Source organism: Prinia subflava, chromosome 17 (genome assembly GCF_021018805.1).
Source record: "Prinia subflava isolate CZ2003 ecotype Zambia chromosome 17, Cam_Psub_1.2, whole genome shotgun sequence".
Classification (NCBI taxonomy): Eukaryota; Metazoa; Chordata; class Aves; order Passeriformes; family Cisticolidae; genus Prinia; species Prinia subflava.
Window position 1 is genome coordinate 725,058 of NC_086263.1, and position 17,464 is coordinate 742,521.

At 56.0% G+C, this 17,464-nt stretch overlaps 1 protein-coding gene across 2 annotated transcripts in view; it reads right to left on the reverse strand.

Moving 5' to 3' along the window:
* NTN3 (netrin 3) overlaps positions 1–9,200 on the reverse strand; it is a 32,496-nt gene extending 23,296 nt beyond the window's left edge. Inside the window, exons 1-2 of one of the 2 annotated variants that reach the window (XM_063414750.1) lie at positions 9,046–9,200; positions 8,513–8,624 (exon numbers count right to left, since the gene is read on the reverse strand). The gene's annotated coding sequence lies outside the window, so the exon portion shown is untranslated. Of the gene's footprint in view, positions 1–8,512; positions 8,891–9,045 lie in introns of those variants that run through there. The other variant, XM_063414751.1, reaches the window with a different exon arrangement.
* Between the last annotated feature and the right edge of the window lie 8,264 nt (positions 9,201–17,464).

The window sequence follows — 17,464 nt, forward strand, 5'->3', positions numbered from 1 at the left end:
GTCTCTGCATAGCTGGCAAGGGCTGGTAATGGGGAAGAGTTAGGGGAGATCTTTCAGATGCAACAGGAGCTGCAAAGTTGTCCACCTGTGGCACAAAATAGCTTCTGACAGAGCAGGAGAAACAGCAGCAAAAACACCTTGAAGGCACATTGAGCACGAGGCAGGAGCTTGTTGAGATGAAGACCTGGAGCTCCTGAACACACCACTGCTTCCTTTGCTGGCTATGGCCACAGTGGCTTCTCCAAGCCAGGGGCTGGATTCCCTCCAAATTCCCCTGCCACACTACCCAACAGCAAAGGAAGTTATTCTGGCCTCACCCCCAAGAGATCCAGGTCTGGGTCTGGTGTGTTTGTTGACTGGTGGAAAGTCCAGGACCAAATGCAGGACCTAGCTGGGCTCCTCTCCCAGTAGCTGCAGCACAGGGCCAGGGAGCTTAGTGGCTCCCAGGAGATGTGGCCCATCTCCTGAGTTATTGGCTTGAAGAGTGGAACAGATTTGAAGGTCACATTCCCTCCTGCTGGCTCGGAATGCATGAAGGATCTCCCACACAATGCAGATTGGCCATGTCCCATTCTTGCCATAGCAGACCTCTGAGCCTCCTGGATGGGTAGGTGGCATCAGCCCTGCCATCCCATGGGTTGTGCAGAGCCAAAGCCAAGTTGTCCAGCCTCAACTATCCCAATGCCATGACTAGGCAGGAGAGGGGGATCCCCTGATCGTCCCCTCTCCCACTAGTAAATCTTTACTAGTGATGATTTACATCCTTTACAAGGATGACTTGTGTTTCTCTCTGAGGAACAAAGCTCTGCATGACCCAGCCCAGTATCCCCAGCTCCAGCCCCCATCTACAGCCCTAGCGTCACTCCTGCCTGTCCAGCTACCCACTCTGGCCAAAGGAGGCTCCAAGGAACAGACTATTTCAATGATTTTGGACCTTTTTTTTTTTTTTTTTTGGTTTGTTATTACATTTTGCAAAGAAGAAGGAGTCATGACTGTGGAAGAAAACTGTCTCTCCAGGCTGCCAAACTGCTAATGAGGGAAAGCTCCTCTCTGCCCAGCCATGGCCAGCCCAGCAGCTACAGCCTGTGCCTACCAAGGGAGCAACAGGGACAGGGGTCTCAGCCCATCCTGGGACATCTTCTCCAAGGCAAAACCGGCCCGTGCCACTTCTGTGCTGTTTCCTCACTGCTTAATCCTCTGCTGATGGAAAAAGGAATGTGAAAAATTGGCAGCTCCCTTGGTGGTCCCTGCATCGCCCCAGCAGCACAGTTCCAGCTTTACCACAATGCTGCAGAGCCTTTTGGGGACATGTCAGCCCGTGGCTTGGTGACTTGGCTGCCAGCAAGACAAAGGATACTGTTCCTGGAGTGCCCAGAGCATTGAAAACCCACTACTTGAGGAGTGTGGCTGCAAGATTAGAGACTGCAGGGATGTAGCAGTCACCACAGCAGAGGAGATGCCGTGCCATGAGCACCAGGCAGGGAAAAGCATCCCTGCAGGAAGCCTACAGGGTCCCATTTGGGCTCCTGGCTCCACTGCAAGCAGCTGCCTCCTGGGCAGGAGATGAAGCTGTGGCTGCTGCCACATCCCTGCATCTGCTTGTTGAGCAAAGGCTGCGGCTGCTTAATCCCCCAACACAATCATGAAGCATGATCCCCAGCCCCTGCCTGGTGCTTAGCAGCGCACAGTGGGCACGAGCCCCTGCCAGCCCACTGGCAGAGCCCTACTCCTGTATTCTCACCCAGCAAAGGGGCTGCAAGGTGCTGATGGACTCCTCCTCAACACCCAGCAAGACCCAGCGATGCATGTACTTGCAGAAACCAGCACAGCACCTTTGGCCCTGTGATGCTGCCAGCCCTCTCCCTCTCACTGTCCCCCTCCAACTGCACATCCCACAGAGGGCACGCAGTACTTCAGCCATCACCTTCCATCCCACCACCCACAGGGCAGCACTACCAGGGAGACAACCCTGTGGGAAAAGCTCTGCACTAGCAGTAGAGAGGAGAAACCCCCAGGGGTCTTCAGTAGCTGCATCCATCTACTCCAGGGAGGATCAGCATGTATGGAACAAGGGATTTACTGAACACTGCCAACAAAGAGTCTCCTCCACCTCTCTCTGCTACGTGGCAGCAAGGTGACAGGAGTAAGGACATGCTCAGGCAAAGGCCTTTTAATTTCCTGTCTGGTAAGACACAAAGGTGTGGGGAAACCCTTGCCCAGGGGAAAGTGATAGCAGCAGCATCTGTGGTGGCCAGGGGAGAAGCCATAGGCAATGCTGTTATGAGCACTGCAGAAGCAGGTCTAGGACCCAGGACCAGGTTATTACTAGTTTAAGCATGCATGGGGGCATGAACATCTCTTGCTCATCCTCCCTGCTCGAGTGGGAAGCTTTGTCCCTCCTCCCAGTCTTGCCAAGGCACAAGTCCCTGAGGTTCAGTGGCAAAGTTTTAGTGGCTCTGCTGCTGGGGAGCACTCAGGGAGCCAAAACTCGCTCAGCAGAGCATCAGTGCTGCAGAGGCAGGGCATGAGTTGAAATCATTATCATCTGCAGGACCACACACAGGCACGCATGTTGCGTGCTCAGCTCACCCCACTCACCCTCAGCGAGCTGGGGCCAGTGGTCTCCATGGGCCTCGCCTCCGTATTGGAGAGGAGGGCAAGCTGCAATCTGCTCCCTTTTATGCATATTCAGCATGACCCTGGGACTGCCGGCAAGATGCCAGAGAGGCCTGGGAGTGGGTATTTCTGTCCCTGGTCCCCATCTGCCCCCCCCTTTTCCCTTCCCATCTTTGCTGCCCCAGGTTCAGATCAAATTGAGACACTGCTGACTAAGCAGAGAGAATTGGGATGACCCCTAGGTGCCAAATCCAGCCCAGCACGTTCTTGGATTCACCATGAGGAGGGTCATGAGCAATGGAGCCCCTTTCCCAGGGACAGCATCCCAAAAGTGTCCCCAGCGAGGCTCTCGGGTGGCTGCCAGCTCCCTGCCACCAGCAGCAGCCGCCGTGGCCCGGGGGAATGCGGCGGCGGGGCTCACCCTTCCCGAGGAAGCAGCCGCCCTCCCAGCTCCTCCCCAGAAGCGGCTGCATTTTTGAGGTGGGCGATTTCCTCACTCCTCCACTCACTCCGGGAATGCTAACAGCCGTGCGGCTTGGAAGGAAGTCATGCTGCCGGAGCACTTCAGAAGTGCTTTAAAAAAAAATTAGCTTCCACATCCAACACCTCCACACCCCTTCTCTCTACAACTACACACTTCCCAGAGCGACCAGCAGTGTTTCCCTGCCTTGTGGGAGACTTGTCAGGGTGATGCTCCAGCCCACTGTGGGCTCCTTTTCCATAGTCTTTCTAGGAGGCAGTGCTACTGGGGGTGATGCTGGGTGCAGATGCTTGCCTGGAGCTCCAGGTCTCCCGATGCTGTGCCATTGGATAGGTGCTTGGTCCCCAAAATTGAATGGATGAGGCAAGTGCAGCAGGTGAGGCAGGGCAAAGAGAGCAAACTTCCCACAATGTGGATGCTGGTGCCTACAGCAGGTCCAAGATCACCACCTGGCAGACTGGGGTCACAGCAACTTTGCCGAAGTAATTAGAGGATTACATGGAACAACACAGGGCAGGGAGGGAAACAGGTTATTTACCAGGTTTGATCCCAGGAGCTTTGCAGCACAGGAGCAGTCTTCTGTAATTAAAGTGGAAGGGAAGGCACAAGTGGTGCTCTGTTGTTGGAAAACTGTGGGCTTAGAGGGCAGGTGATGGCTAAAGCTGAGCAGCCAGCACTGCCCTGGAAGGGGATGGGAGCACCCCAAGAAATGACAGGGCAATGGTGCTGCATTCCTGCCTGTGCTGCTCCCCCAGGTTGATGCCCCCACACCAATGCTGCTGCCATGCTGCAGCCGACTGCATTTCTCCTCCAGGCCAGGACAACGTGGCATGGGGGGATTTGAATCTCCGAGGAAAAGACATGGCGTTACTTGGAACTGGCTGAGATGGGAATGACTGGTCCCCATGAGGTGCTGCATCGCCCTGTGCACAGAGATAAGGTCCTGGGTGCCAGCATGGGGCAGGGATGGAGCCACCCACCCACACGGGGCACACATATGCATGGCAAAAGCCATGGCTCAGGAGGCAGAGATTCCTGGGCAAGGACCACAGCAGCTGAGTACTTGAGAGGGTTCAACAACTATGACTCTTGGGTAAGACTGATGTAGGAGGGTGCTCGTTCCTGAACTGTGTCATCCTTAGTAAAGCCCACCAGCACCTCAGATGCCCTCAGAGGGAAGCCACTAGGAGGATGAGACAGGACCCAAAGCAGAAGAGGAATGATGTGCTCAAAGAAGCTGAAACCAGGCACAAGTGACCACAGTATGTCCCTTAACCAGGGTGTATCTGCTACTACAACCTCCACATTTCCACCTTGTTACAGGCCCTTTGTCTGTATGAGGGTATCTGCACTCTCTTGCCACACGTGCTGGGGAACTCTGCCCTAGCCCATGAACAAGATCCATGGGGGGCTGCCAGGATCCCTGGATACCCATGTCCCTCTCCCACCATGCTGATACCAGCTTGGGAAAGCTGAATCCCTCCACCCAACGAACAGAATCAGGCCCAAACACTGCTCCGGCCATGGATAAATCATTCCATGTGTTTCTGGGACATAAAAAAAAAATGGAGAAGTATTTAAAGTGAAAGGAAAAACTCATGGAGTCAAGGTACTGGTCTGGCTCAGCTTTCCAGAGGGAGGGAGTGTGCACTGGGAGAGGCTGGAGGGATGCAGTGTGTCTGGGAGTGCTAATCGCCTTCCCAGCCGCTAATGGAGCAACTGGTGCCCACTTGGGACATGGCTAATGGCACAAAGGAGATGCTTCACTTTCCTTTACAAGCTCCCTCATCTCTCCTGATATTTAAGTATCTGGAGCTTCTGAGTGCTTACGGCCCCACATCCGCAGGGCTGCCCCCTCCTCCACACAGCCCCTCGGGCTCTCAGCCCCCTGCACAGCTCAGGGGGCCAATTACACCGCAGCATCTTCCTGCAGCAGGCACTGCAGGTGATGGATATTGCAGTGCACTCTTGGCAGGTCAGAGCCAGAATTACACAAGCCATACGATACCCCGGCGGTGCCAGGAGACGCGTACAAATTACACTGCACACAGGAAAGGATGGACCAGATTCTGACCTCAGTGCTTTGGCATCAGCCCGAAGTAACTCCATTCACATCGGGCCAAACCGAGACATAAGCAACTCCATTCAAATTTACACTGGCATACCTGTGGTCAGGATCTGGCCTGGCTTGAATTAGTTGCAGCCTGATGTTACAAAAGGCAGCAACAGAGCCCAGATTTCCAAGGTTATCGAAAACAACCAAAAAATAAAAGAAAAAAGAAATCCACCACAAAACAAATAGTCCCCAGGCTACTCAGCTATGTGCACGGAGCTGTCAAATGCAGGATGCTGGGACACATCCCTGCTCACCAGTTTCAGTAACTTGTAAGCCATACTGACCACAGGGAGGAGGGACCAACGCCCAGTATGGGTGTCCTGCTGGGTCCCCCATGCCCACTCTGCTCACCACTGGTCCTGGGCAGAGGTGGTCCCACTCTGGGGAGAGGAGACTTCAGCATAGCATCACCCATATGATGCAGACCTGAATCCATTTTACTGCAACACTCTTTACTCTGCATCCCCCAGTTAGTGCAAGTTGAAGATCTACTCCTAAAGTTCCCAATGCAACTGCAACTCAAAAAGACATTTGGAGCTCTTGACCTTGCAGGACAAGCAAGCCCTCCCTGGATGCATTTGGACTTGATGGTCCTTTTAGGTCCCTTCCAACTCAGGGTGGTGTTCTATGATTTTTTTCTACCCCATTTATTAACCTCTACTACATCTTGACCAGTTAGTTGTTTCACCCAACTCTAACCCCACCGCAGTCTCCCAAACCCCTTTTGCACATTTCTACCTCAGTGCTTGGCTCTACTGAGTGGTCTCAGCAGAATCCCTCAAGGTGCAGAGGATTTTCCTTGCACTACTCCCAGTGGATGCAAGGGACTCAGAGTTCCCAGTCCAGAAGTCCTCATTGCTTCCACGCCTTTCCACTCCATATGAGAATAAAGTGATCTGGTTTCCATAACGTTTCTCATTGCATTTTCACAACATGCCGGGCACAGATGTTGAAAATAGTCTGGATGAATATTTAAAATGGTATTCAGAAATGACAACATTTGGCCGGCTTTGAGAGATCTCTCACATCACGCAGAGTATGGTTCACAACAACGGACTGGAAACACACTGCACTTTGACATCTCTTTTTTTTTTTACCCCCTCTCTGGCTATTGGTGCGATATTTCATGCCCCTGGTGTCCCACAGTCTGTTACTGCTTGAGTGCCAGCCAAGCCTGCAGCATTAGGAAGAAGCTGTCACGTACGTTTTTAAACATCACGGGGCAAAGCGGAATATGGAAAATCTGTCGCATTTCCATACCAAGCGCAAGTGTCCTGCGCAGGCTCAGGGAGGGGCTCGAAGGGGCACAAAATAATTGCTTCCTTATGGAGCAGGGCCTGACTAACCAGGGTGGTGGAACAGGGCGCAGAGGTGCTTCCTCAACACCCTCAACATAGTGGGCTGCTTCCCTGCTGAAGACATCTCAGTACACTTCTCAAGGGGTACACTGATGCTCACCTCCTTCTCCAGGGCTGGGGAAACCCTCTCTCAGAGTCACACCTCTGCCAGCAGCCAGCCAAGGTGGGACCTCCATTCTGTTCAACCCAGACTGAAGACACCATTCTTCTGGTGCTCAGAGAGCACTGGAAACGTTCCTCAGCCTGGACACCCAGCAGCCTGCATTTCTGGTGAGCATCTTGCACTCAGCTGCATCCCTAGGCCAGGCTTCGCTCTTCCACAGCCTGCAGACACACATCAGCTCCTTCCCAGCCTGGCATTACACCTGCCTTCTTCTAGGGACCTACCTTCCTTCCACACACAGGTAGAGGAGTAAGAGGTGTTGGGACCCTTGCAGCCCACCCTGCTCTTGGACTGCTGGATCTCTTGTCCTTTCACCAGCCTGCTCCAAACAGGTGTCAGAGCAGCACAGCAGCTCCCTCTGTTTTGGAAATAAGATATTGCAGAAAAAAAGTTGCCCCCTATCCATGCAAACACCTTGAGGGGTGTTTCCAGCACATGGCTGAAGACACAACCCTCTACAGTGGTTACAGAGAGTTCTAGCCTCTCCTGGCTCTGAGAGAAAGGCAACAGCAAACTTGGCTGGGGAAGAAGGATCTGTGGCATTTCCAGGCAGGCAGGGTGTGCACATCCAGATCTGCACTAAGTATTGTCTCAACCTGGCTACTGGTCCAACTCAAATGGCATGGATGGAGGTGGGGATGCTCAGTCTGGCTTACATCCCATACATTCATGGGAGGAGCTCCCTGAGAGAGGAGTATCCATGCCCAAGTCCTAGATGAGCATCAAGCCTAGATGAGCATCAAGCCAGCAGGACCACTGCGCTGCCAGAGGAGCTCGTGCTCCTGCCCACGGGGCCTTCCTCACCCACCCTGCTTGGCGACGCAGCAGACTGCCAAGAACCACATCCCCATCACACCAGTTAGTCCTCATCCCAAGAAAGGTATTTCCACCCACCCACTCTACAGTGGGCCAGGGAATCTGTGGGTAGGATGGCGTTTTGAGGAAATGAGGTTTCAGCAGCTTCAAGAGAGGAAAGCAAAGCAAACCCACCAAACGCAGCCCAGCTTCCCTTCTTCCCGTGAAGCTGCCCACTCGTGCGTTCACTGGCCAGAGCTCTCACCCCAGCTGTGGCTCACTAAGGCCGGGTGCTTGGGGTGCTGAGGGTCTCGCCCAGCCTGGCTCCAGAACTGCAGTGGAGCAAAGCACATCCCACGGGAGCCGTTTCCAAAGGGAGCTGACCCTCTGAGCCACCCTGCAGGGGAGTCTCTCGGGGCAGGCATGTTGGGAAGTGACCAGCGACAGACCCCAGCCTGGGATGGTGACAAGGGTGATGCCGCCCACCCAGGTGGCTTTGTGCCGGCTGAGCCATCACAGGCGGAGAAGGGCCTGCGGTGGGAGCGGCGGGCAGGGGACCACGTGCATGCCTCGTGCCCGGTCAGCCGGGGCTGGCACCGCAAGCTCGGCCTGGCAGGGCTCCCGCCGATGCCCGCACCGCACCCGCACTGCCCGGGGCCGGGGCTCCGCCGAGCTCCGTACAGTGCCGAGAACCCCCAGCCGGCTCTGCGGGGCCGCAGCGAGCCGGGCCGGGCCGGGCCGGGCCGGGCCAGAGTGCGGAGCGGCGGCGGCCGGAGATGCCCGGGACGGGAGCGGGGCTCGGCGGCGGGCGGGCGAGCGGCCCCGCTGCGGGGAGGTCCCGTTCTCCGCGGTGAAAGGATGGAAGGGGAAATAAAGGGAGGGTGAGCGCGGGGGGAGAGGGAGGAATAAAAGGCAACGAGGGAGGGAGCGGTGGGGAGGAGAGAGGGAGCCCGGAGCGCCGGGAAGTTGGGAGCGCAGCTTACCGCGGCCGGGCAGGTAGCGGGGCCGGTCTGGGCGACAGGTCCAGGAGCGGCGGCGAGAGGAGCCGGGACCGCGGCGGGGCGGACGGCGGGCAAGGGTAGCTCCTTCCCGGTGCTGGCCGCAGCACGAAGAAAAGGATAAAAGTGAAGAAAAGGGTTGGGGGGAGAAAAAAGCAATGATAACAAATTTCCAGGGAATCGTGAGTGGGGCACGAAATAAGGCGAAATAGTGGAAAGCGGGAGCGCTGCTCCCGGCGGTGCGGGCGGGTCCCAGCGCCGTGCCCGCAGCCGGCCGCGCTCCCGCCCGCTCCACCCGCGGCGCTACCGCCTGCGGCTGCTTCGGCTGCGGGAGGGAGGGGGGGAGGTGGCAGGGGAGGGCGAAAAGGAGAGGAAAGGGAAAAGAAAAAACACCCCTTAAAAAAAAAAAAGAAAAGAAAAGAAAAGCAAGAATAGGAAAAACTGAACCCCGACCGCCGCCTAGACGCGGAGTAAAAAGGCTCCAATAAATCCCGGGTTGAAAAGAAGGGAAAAGTCACCTCCCCGAGGAAATCAGAAGCAGATTTCGAGCCATTTAATCACATGCAGGGAGGTGTGTGCGTGTGCGCCGCCCGCCGCCGCTGCCAGCCCTGCCTCCGCCCTCCGCCCCGCCAGCAGCCCAGCGGGCAGGGCCGGGGCCGGGCGGGAAGCGCGGCCGCCCCGCCGGCGGACAGCCTTCTCGCCGGTCAGCGCCGCGGGGCTCCCGGTGTCCGCGGTCCCACCTGCCGCCCGGGCAGCCCCGCCGCACCCCGGGAGTTGGCTCAGCCCGCAGCGGCTCCATCCCCGCGGAGTGCGGGTGGCTGCGGACCGTAGCCCACCACGCCGAGGGGTCAGCGGTGCCGCAGCCAAGGCAGCCGGTTATTCTCTCTCTGCTTCCAAAAGTAAATGAGGCATTTACCAGGCAGGAGCAGCTCCTCTTATGGAGGAAGCTGGAGTCTCCGCTCCATCCCGTGGTGCAGGGGCTTTTCACGCGCTGCAGCAGGGTTGCTCTTGGTCTCTGATTTTTGGGCAGGGAGGGAGAGAAGCGGGGCACTTCCGTACCCAGCACAGCTGCCTCCGGGCTGCCCCGGGGGGGCTGCTTCGCTATCCCCAGGCCACCTGCAAGCGGGGCACGGAAACTAATTTAATCAGTTTGTGCGAGGCGGTGAAGGAGAGCAAGAAACCCGGACCTGGATTCTCTCCCTCACTGGGGCCGTGTTCACAGCCCTGCGGCCCCCACATCTGCCAGTTTGGCCTGGGGAACATCCTCCTGCAATTGCCCTTGCAATGGATGTGAGGACTGAAGACAACACCGGAGGTGGGAAGAAGGGCAAGGTGCCAGCACAGTGCCCATCCGTTACATTCAAAGCCCCCACCCACCATCACCCTGCTCCCGAGGGACCCCCGGTTGCCCACATCCTGTTGGTCTGGGGCAGCAGGTTGTAGGAGCAGCTCTCCCAGCCGGCTGGCAGATGCTTGCTGAAGGAGCAGACCCCAGCTGGCCACGAGCCCCAGGGGAACTGCTGTTTGCTGCTCTCTGCCTTGTTGCACTAAACACATTTCCTCTCCTGTTCCAGCACCAGGGACATGGATAAACAAGAGTGAAGCCACGAGGTGATAGGACAGAGAAGACCTGGGCCATAAGCAGGGGAACATCAAGGCTCTAAGTCCAATGCTACAGGTGCCTTGTAGCCCCCCTGTCTCTCTCGGGGACACTTGTGTATTTGGAGAGCTGGACAGTCAAGCCAGAAGCCACAAAAGCAGCCCCAATGCAGATCCCAGATGAGATGCTAGTGCAGGACCAGTGTTTGCTTTGTGTGGGATCAGATCAGACTGCAGGGCAGAGTAAGGCCCAGGGTTCTCAGGACAGTGTGGCACCAGGAACAGGCTGGGATGATGAAGGCAATAGGGCAAAATGAGGCATGGCTAGAAGATCCTGAAGTGACGCGAAGCAGGAATTGTCCAACCAATGGACCTGAAGGCATTTTCCTCACCAGGAAACACAAGGACAACCATGAACATGAGCTGTGATACTGAGTCAGTGTGGCCTGGCTGCTCCAGGGTGATGCTGAGCTGGGGGGTCTGCATCACCACAACCTCAGTACTGCTGTTTCTACACCCACTGGACCCCCACTATCCTGTGACTCAAACATGATGTTAGAAGCACTGGCTACCATAAAAGTTGTGGAACTGCTGTCCACAGGCCTCACATCAGTGAAAGCCCAGTTGAGATGGGCAGAAGTTGTTTCCTGAATCCCTATTTCCCCTGTTCTGTCTTTGTAGGATGGAGAGCCTGAGAGAAAGATGTGAATCTGAGTTTGGCAAATGGGAGTGCTACAGACATCAGCAGGGATGGAACACTCACTGAAGTAGGAGTCAGACTGTGAGACCCTGTTGGTGTTCCTCAGCATGCTGATGTCACCCAGTGTTCTCTGTCTTCCTGGACAGATGTGGCAGGACTGGCAGGATGAGAGGGCAAGCACGCTCTGTGTTTGTCACCCTGCGGTCTGCAGGAAGCTCTGCCCATTGCAAGCTCCCATTCTGCATCCATTCCCGCTCCTTGTGCCTCATGAAGGCACAGCATTCGGTGCCAGCCAGGCCTCCCAGTCAACAAAGGACTGAAAGGACACAGACATCCACAAGCTGTTGGAGCAAAAGCGCTGGCACCAAGTCAGCTGGGGCAGATACAGGATTGTTGAATGGGTTGGAGGGACCTTAAAAGATCATCCAGTCCAATTGCACAGCAGGGATATCTTTCACTGGACCAAATTGTTCATTCAAACCTATCCTTGAGCACTTTCAGGCATAAGGCAGCCACAGCTTCTCTGGGCACCCTGTGCTAGGCCCTCACCACCCTCACAAGGAAGATTTTCTTGCCAATATCCCTATCTAACCCTGCCCTCTGGCAATGGGAAGATACTCCCCCTTGTCCTATCACTGCAAAGTCCCTCTCCAGCTCTGTTGGAGCCGCTTTAGGAATTTGAAGGGGCTCTAAAGTCCCCCTGCAGCCATCTGTCCACCAGGCTGATGCCCTCTTCTGCTCTCTGTACCTCGCACTGTTCCCTTCCCACCCTCCTTCCCCTGCAGCACACGCTCAAAGCCGGCCCTGTCCTGCAGAGGACTCCCCTGGCCATTGCCTTATGCCCACAGAACGGCCCGGATCCGACCCTGGCCCCCGGACCGGCCCCTGGCCCCCGGCCCGGACCCCGGCCCCTCGCTGCCCCCGGCCCGGACCCCGGCCCCTCGCTGCCCCCGGCCCGGACCCCGGCCCCTCGCTGCCCCCGGCCCGGACCCCGGCCCCTCGCTGCCCCCGGCCCGGACCCCGGCCCCTCACTGCCCCCGGCCCGGACCCCGGCCCCTGGCCCCCGGCCCGGACCCCGGCCCCTCGCTGCCCCCGGCCCGGACCCCGGCCCCTCGCTGCCCCCGGCCCGGACCCCGGCCCCTCGCTGCCCCCGCGCGTCCCGCGGTAGGAGCGCGGCGCTCGCGCTCCCCCTGCCGGCCGCGGCAGCGCAGGGCCCCGGGCCAGGATGCGCGGTGACACCGGGGCCCGGAGCCCCGTCGCTGGCTCACTTGCCAGATGAGCCCAGCTGTAATCCAGTCCCCAGCCCCGGCGAAGAAGAAGAACATGTCACAGCGGGCAGCCTTAGCCCCATTCCGGCGTGTCGGAACGGCTCCTTGAGGTGGAGGCTCATGTTTGCAAAAAGCAGGGAAGACACCCTACCTACTGCCTAGCCACATCCTTCTTTAACCTCCTCAATGGAAAAGAAAGAGCTTTGCTGCCAGAAGGGAGGACTCTTTCTTTTGACTGGTGGCACAGGCCCCTCTCCCAATGCAGTAAGAGAGGAAGATCCCATTTCAGCCACTGGGTCATCTTCAGGATGACGCCATAATTGTAATGTTTCCATTCTTACTGTGCTATTTACTCTTCCAAGGGCACCTTATCTACCTCCCTTTTGGACTGTGTCTCCTGACAGACACATCTGCCTTTTCACCCTGTGCTCAGAGTCTGTCCCCACACATGGTTCTTTCTGGAGTGCAGGTCACAGCAGCTGTTGCCAGGAACTGAAATGTGACCTTGCAGGGAGGTACATGCACCCTGCTCATGGGGTATGATTTGCCCAAGGCGTCCTGCCATTCTCCATCATACCAGTGTCAAGGGGCTTACCTGAGCCTCAGCAGCCCTTGGAAGTCTGTTCCTTCCACCCTGACTCTCCTGCTCACCACCAGCCTTCCCACAGGCCCAGTGCATCCACGGTGCATTTGGGTCCTTCCTCTTGCTCTGCACAGCTGGGGAACACAGATGTCCTGGGCTGCCTGCCCAGCCTGGGGTCCAGGTGCTGGCAGCACCCAGGGTTTGAGCACTGTGGAGATGTGGGGGCAGCCCAAATAAGCCCTCCCTGGGGACCAGTAGCCCTTCTCCAGGCCACAACAGCTCTTCTCTGCCACCCAGAAAGGTCAGTAGGGGCAGTTCACCCTGGTGGAGGCAAGGTTTGTTTGTTGAAAGTGTGCAGTGAGTGTGGCTTGGGGAAAAGGAATCCAGTGTGACATCACCAACAAACCCAGCATATATCTCCATATAACACATATAACAACTGCAGTGTTATATCATGGGTACTTTGCCCTGCCCTGCCCCTGCTCACCTCACGTGAATATTGCACAGGTTAGGTACAGTGCTGGGCTTCAGTTTACAACCCCAGGCCAAGGTGGGGCAGCCCAAGGGACTGCAGTCTGCTAGCAAGGCTGGAGAATGTTGAGCCTGCAGCAGTGTGTGCTGAGGCCATGTTCAGGTGACAATGCTATTGCTGATCTTGGGCTGGGGGATGCTGTGGAAAGATGCTGCAGCGGCTGGGGACACAGCACTCAAACATGCTCCATGCCCCCAGGAAGTGGTAGTTCTGCAGGTGCTCCAGGTCCTGCTCTTCTAGCACATCTTCAGCTCTATGCTATCTCCCTGTGGCTACTTTTAGCCCACGGCAAAGGGACTTGCATGACCCTGCTCACAGTGAAAACATTCTGAGACAGTGCTGAATGTGATGAATGCCAGTCCCAGGTCCCCCTGTTCAGCAAGCAGCTGGGGTCAGGAATTGATTTTGTGCATCTTTCTCTCTCATCAGCTTCCTGAGCTGCAAGACCTAAGCCTGGCCCTTTCCTGAACACACTTTGGTTCATCTTTAACTAATTCCATCCCCACATCACTGCCAGGGCTGTGTGTGCAGACCGCTCAAGAATGTCATCCCCACACCTTACACTCCTCACACTGTGCCCCCCTGCTCTGCAGTGACCGCTATGGCACCGGCATGTTCCTTCCCCACGGCAGGCGGAGGAACCCCCGTGTCCCCAAGGCGCGATTGCAGCAGCCGCGGGGCCCTCCAGCCGCGGCTGGGCCCGGCGGCCGCGAGGTGGAGCCGCTCCCCCGCAGCTCGGAGCTCGCTCTGCTCCCGGAGAGGCTCCGGCAGCCGGGAGCGGCTGGATTGGAGCAGCGGGATAAGCCGGTCCCACCGTGGCACCGACAGCTGAGTGGATGTTCCCAGCGGCAGGAGGGTGCTGCTGTGCCTGTCCTCTTGCCATCAGGGGAAGGATGCTGTGCTTGTCACAACTGGGAGGACGCTGTGCGTATCTTGCACACCTCGTGCCACGGCAGGAGCCTCGGGATGCCCTCGTGGTAACGGGGGCCTCTCAAGGATGCACAGCTGCCCGGCCAGCGGCATCTCTGCTGAGCGGGATGATGTGGATACAAAATGAGGGTCTCTCCTGGGAAACATCTCACCTGAATTTTAAGAGCTGTTTTCCAGGGCCCCAAATGCTGTTCACGGCCCTGAAGTCAGAAGCAAAGCTTAGCTTTAACGTAAGGGGCTTTAAAAATAAACCTCATCAGCTACCTCGGCATCTTCATGTGCTGGGGACCACGCTGCCGTCTGCTCTCGTTTCCCTGCTCCAAGCCTTGCTCAGGGATCGGATGGACTGGGGCGGTGCTCTCTCGCACCGGAGGAATGTGAGGCTGGCAGATAACACCTCACAGCGCTGGAAGAGCAGGCGGCCACCGCGGAACGATGTTGCAATCAGAGCACAGCGTGTGCCTGGTGCTTCGGGGGTGTTCCCAGCGCGACACCAAGGGAGGAGGCCCACAAACCTGCCTGGCAGATGGAGGCTGTCCTGTGTGAGCTGAGAGCAGCTTGCTAGGCTGGCTCTGGCATGGCTGGGGTTGAGGTTTGGCTTGTATCTTGTTTGCTCCAAACCAATTCAGTGTTTGGGTAGATTGGGGTTGGATTCCAGAGAGCCTCAGAAGCTTGGTTGCCCAAGGGTTGGGGCCCCCTGCCTGCTGCTGGGACCATGAACTGCAGCTCTACAGAGATGCCAGCCCAGGTCTCCAAGGCAGCAGGGCCTGTTGCTGCTCAAATTTGCCTCGAGCAGCTCCTGTGGCTCCAGAGCCTGCTCAGCTGCAAGCAGCAGCAGCTACTGTGATATAAACAAATCCCTGTTTTTTGAAGTGGTGGTGGGATTGAAGTGCCTGCTTCCTTGTCCTCTTCAGGAGGGCTGGCAATTGAGTAGGCCTGTAGGGATGAAGGCAGTTCACAGCCCCAAACTTACCAAAGCTCCAGAAGTGTTTGGACAATGCTCTCAGCCACATGGTGGGGATGTTGGGGTGTCCTGTGCAAGGTGTTAGGCTTGATGTTTTGGGGCCACTTCCAGCTCATGAGATTCTGTGATTCTGTGAATTCCTGTGAGGCAGCAGAAGTGTCAGCGTATGGCCAAATGCATGCAGCCACACTTCTCCAGTCCTCCAGACTGTCTGGGGAGGTCATCCCTCCACTGCCTCTGCTGATGGTCTGGGGCTGAGCTCCCAGTGAGGGAGGAGCCTGGGGAGTGCCCTTGGTGTAGCCATGCCGGGCCGAGCAGGTGGCACAGGCCTTGCTGAATCAATTGAAGACCTTGGTCTGAAGCTGTCCTGAAAATGAGTCTTTTTGAAAGGTGGTGGTGGTACATGGCTGGCAGCCAGATGGCTGGGGGAAGAAGGGATAGTGGGGGAAGGGCTGGGACAAAGGGCTGGGAAGGATGGACCAGGGTGAACATAAGAAAAGGAAGGCAGGAAAGGAGATGTGAGAGGGAGGGAAGGGAAAGAAGCTCATAGGAAAATATGGTGTGAAGAGGGAGAGAAGAAAGATGGTTTGGGGGGAAGAGAAACACATAGAGAGTTTTGTAACAACTTAAATTCATTCCAGACAATGTCCAAGGAGCCCTGGCAGCACGGGTTGAAACTAACCCTGCCTTTGATTTTATGAGTTCATTATATGTTGTTTGGGACAGTGATTCATGCATTTTGGCTGCTTCACATTTTCCCTTGTGTCACAAATGAAGAGGAGACCGCAAGATGGATTCTTTGGATGGAAATTATTCCCTCAATTGTTAGGTAGGTGTCTCTGTGCCATGCAGACGTCCCAGGAGAGTGGTCTCCTGGGCTGCCCCAGCTCCTGCACAGCACACACAATCTCTGTGCCTCATGTCTTGCTTCCTCTTAAAGGAAAAGCACCGGGAATGGCTGGGCAGAAGGATGCCCAGTGGTGGCCATGTATGCTCTGTGCCTGCCCTTTGCTGCAAAGCCCGGGATGTGCCAGAGCATGGACAACTGGGAGATCTCAGACCTATGTGGGGATCATATCCACCCACCAAGGATGGTTCTATAACCACTGTCCCAGAGCCCGTCTCTGCAGATGGTGAGAGAAGGTGACCCCAAGGTCACAGTCCCAGCTTGGGGACCATGCTGAGATCATACTGCAGCGCTGCTCTGGGTGCTCCTCACCTCCATCCCCACCCCAAGAGCATCGCTGCACTTGCAGCTTGTCACTGCTCAAAGGTGCAAGGAGCTGGAGGAGCTACAGGAAAAACCATTCAGGAACAGGTTGGTGGCTTCCAGACCATTTTGGTTGGGAATACTTACAAACCTAATAATAGGACCTGCTCAGAAAAGTAACAAAACCTGCCCAAGACAGCATCAAAGTTTGCATTAGGGCTTACTAATGACTTGGTTGGGTATTGTTACTATTTTCAGCTTTCTGTGTCATTTCAGGATTTCCAGTGAAAGGAAGAAAAAAGTCTCACAGATTTTTAAAACACATTGGTAGAGAAAATACAGGCCTCCCAAACAGGACACCAAAAGCTTTTTGCCTGGCATTTTCTGGTTTTGATTTATAATTTCTCTTCCAAATGAGACAAAGTTCAGCAAACTGTTATATTTTGATCAGAAAGGCATTTTTCAGTGTGGTTGGTCCTAGCCTGAGCCCTATGAATGACAGTGCTTCTACACTGGTGAGCTGTGACCACACTGCAGAGCTTCCCATGCTGCTGTACTTACACTGACCAGTGGGAAATTGCCTTGAAGATCCACATTTATTGGGGCATGGAAACCTCTGCAGAGGCCTGAAGTAGCTTGAAAGGAGAGCTGAGACTCCCTTACAAGCTTGCACTGGTGCCAGATGATCTTCATGTGGACTCCCAGGCAGAACCACCATGCAGAAACCCATCTTGAGATGGGCTGTGGTGAAGAGGACAAGAAACACTGGAGTGGCTGAAAGCTCAGGGTCTGGCAGGAGAGACCAATAGTCCAGCCCTGCAAGCCTCAATCTGCCCTGCTCCAACTGAGTTCCAGAGACGCAGGTAGCCCACACTCCCTCCTTCCTTAGGCCTGGCCTCAGGCGCTGCTGTTCTGCAGCGAGACTCCTCTGAGGATACGGCACACTCCTGATTCTGCTGGGATTGCAGGCCAGCATCCTTCCCCAGCACAAGCTTCACTTCAGAAAAATGAGAGGTTTTTTTGTATGAATGTTGTTGTTTTTAAAGAGAATTCTTAGGAAAAACACTCACTGAGATGGATCAGCTCATTTTCACAGTTATCCTGAGGCAAAAGGCAGAGGGTGTGGGCTGTGATACACACCCACATCTGTA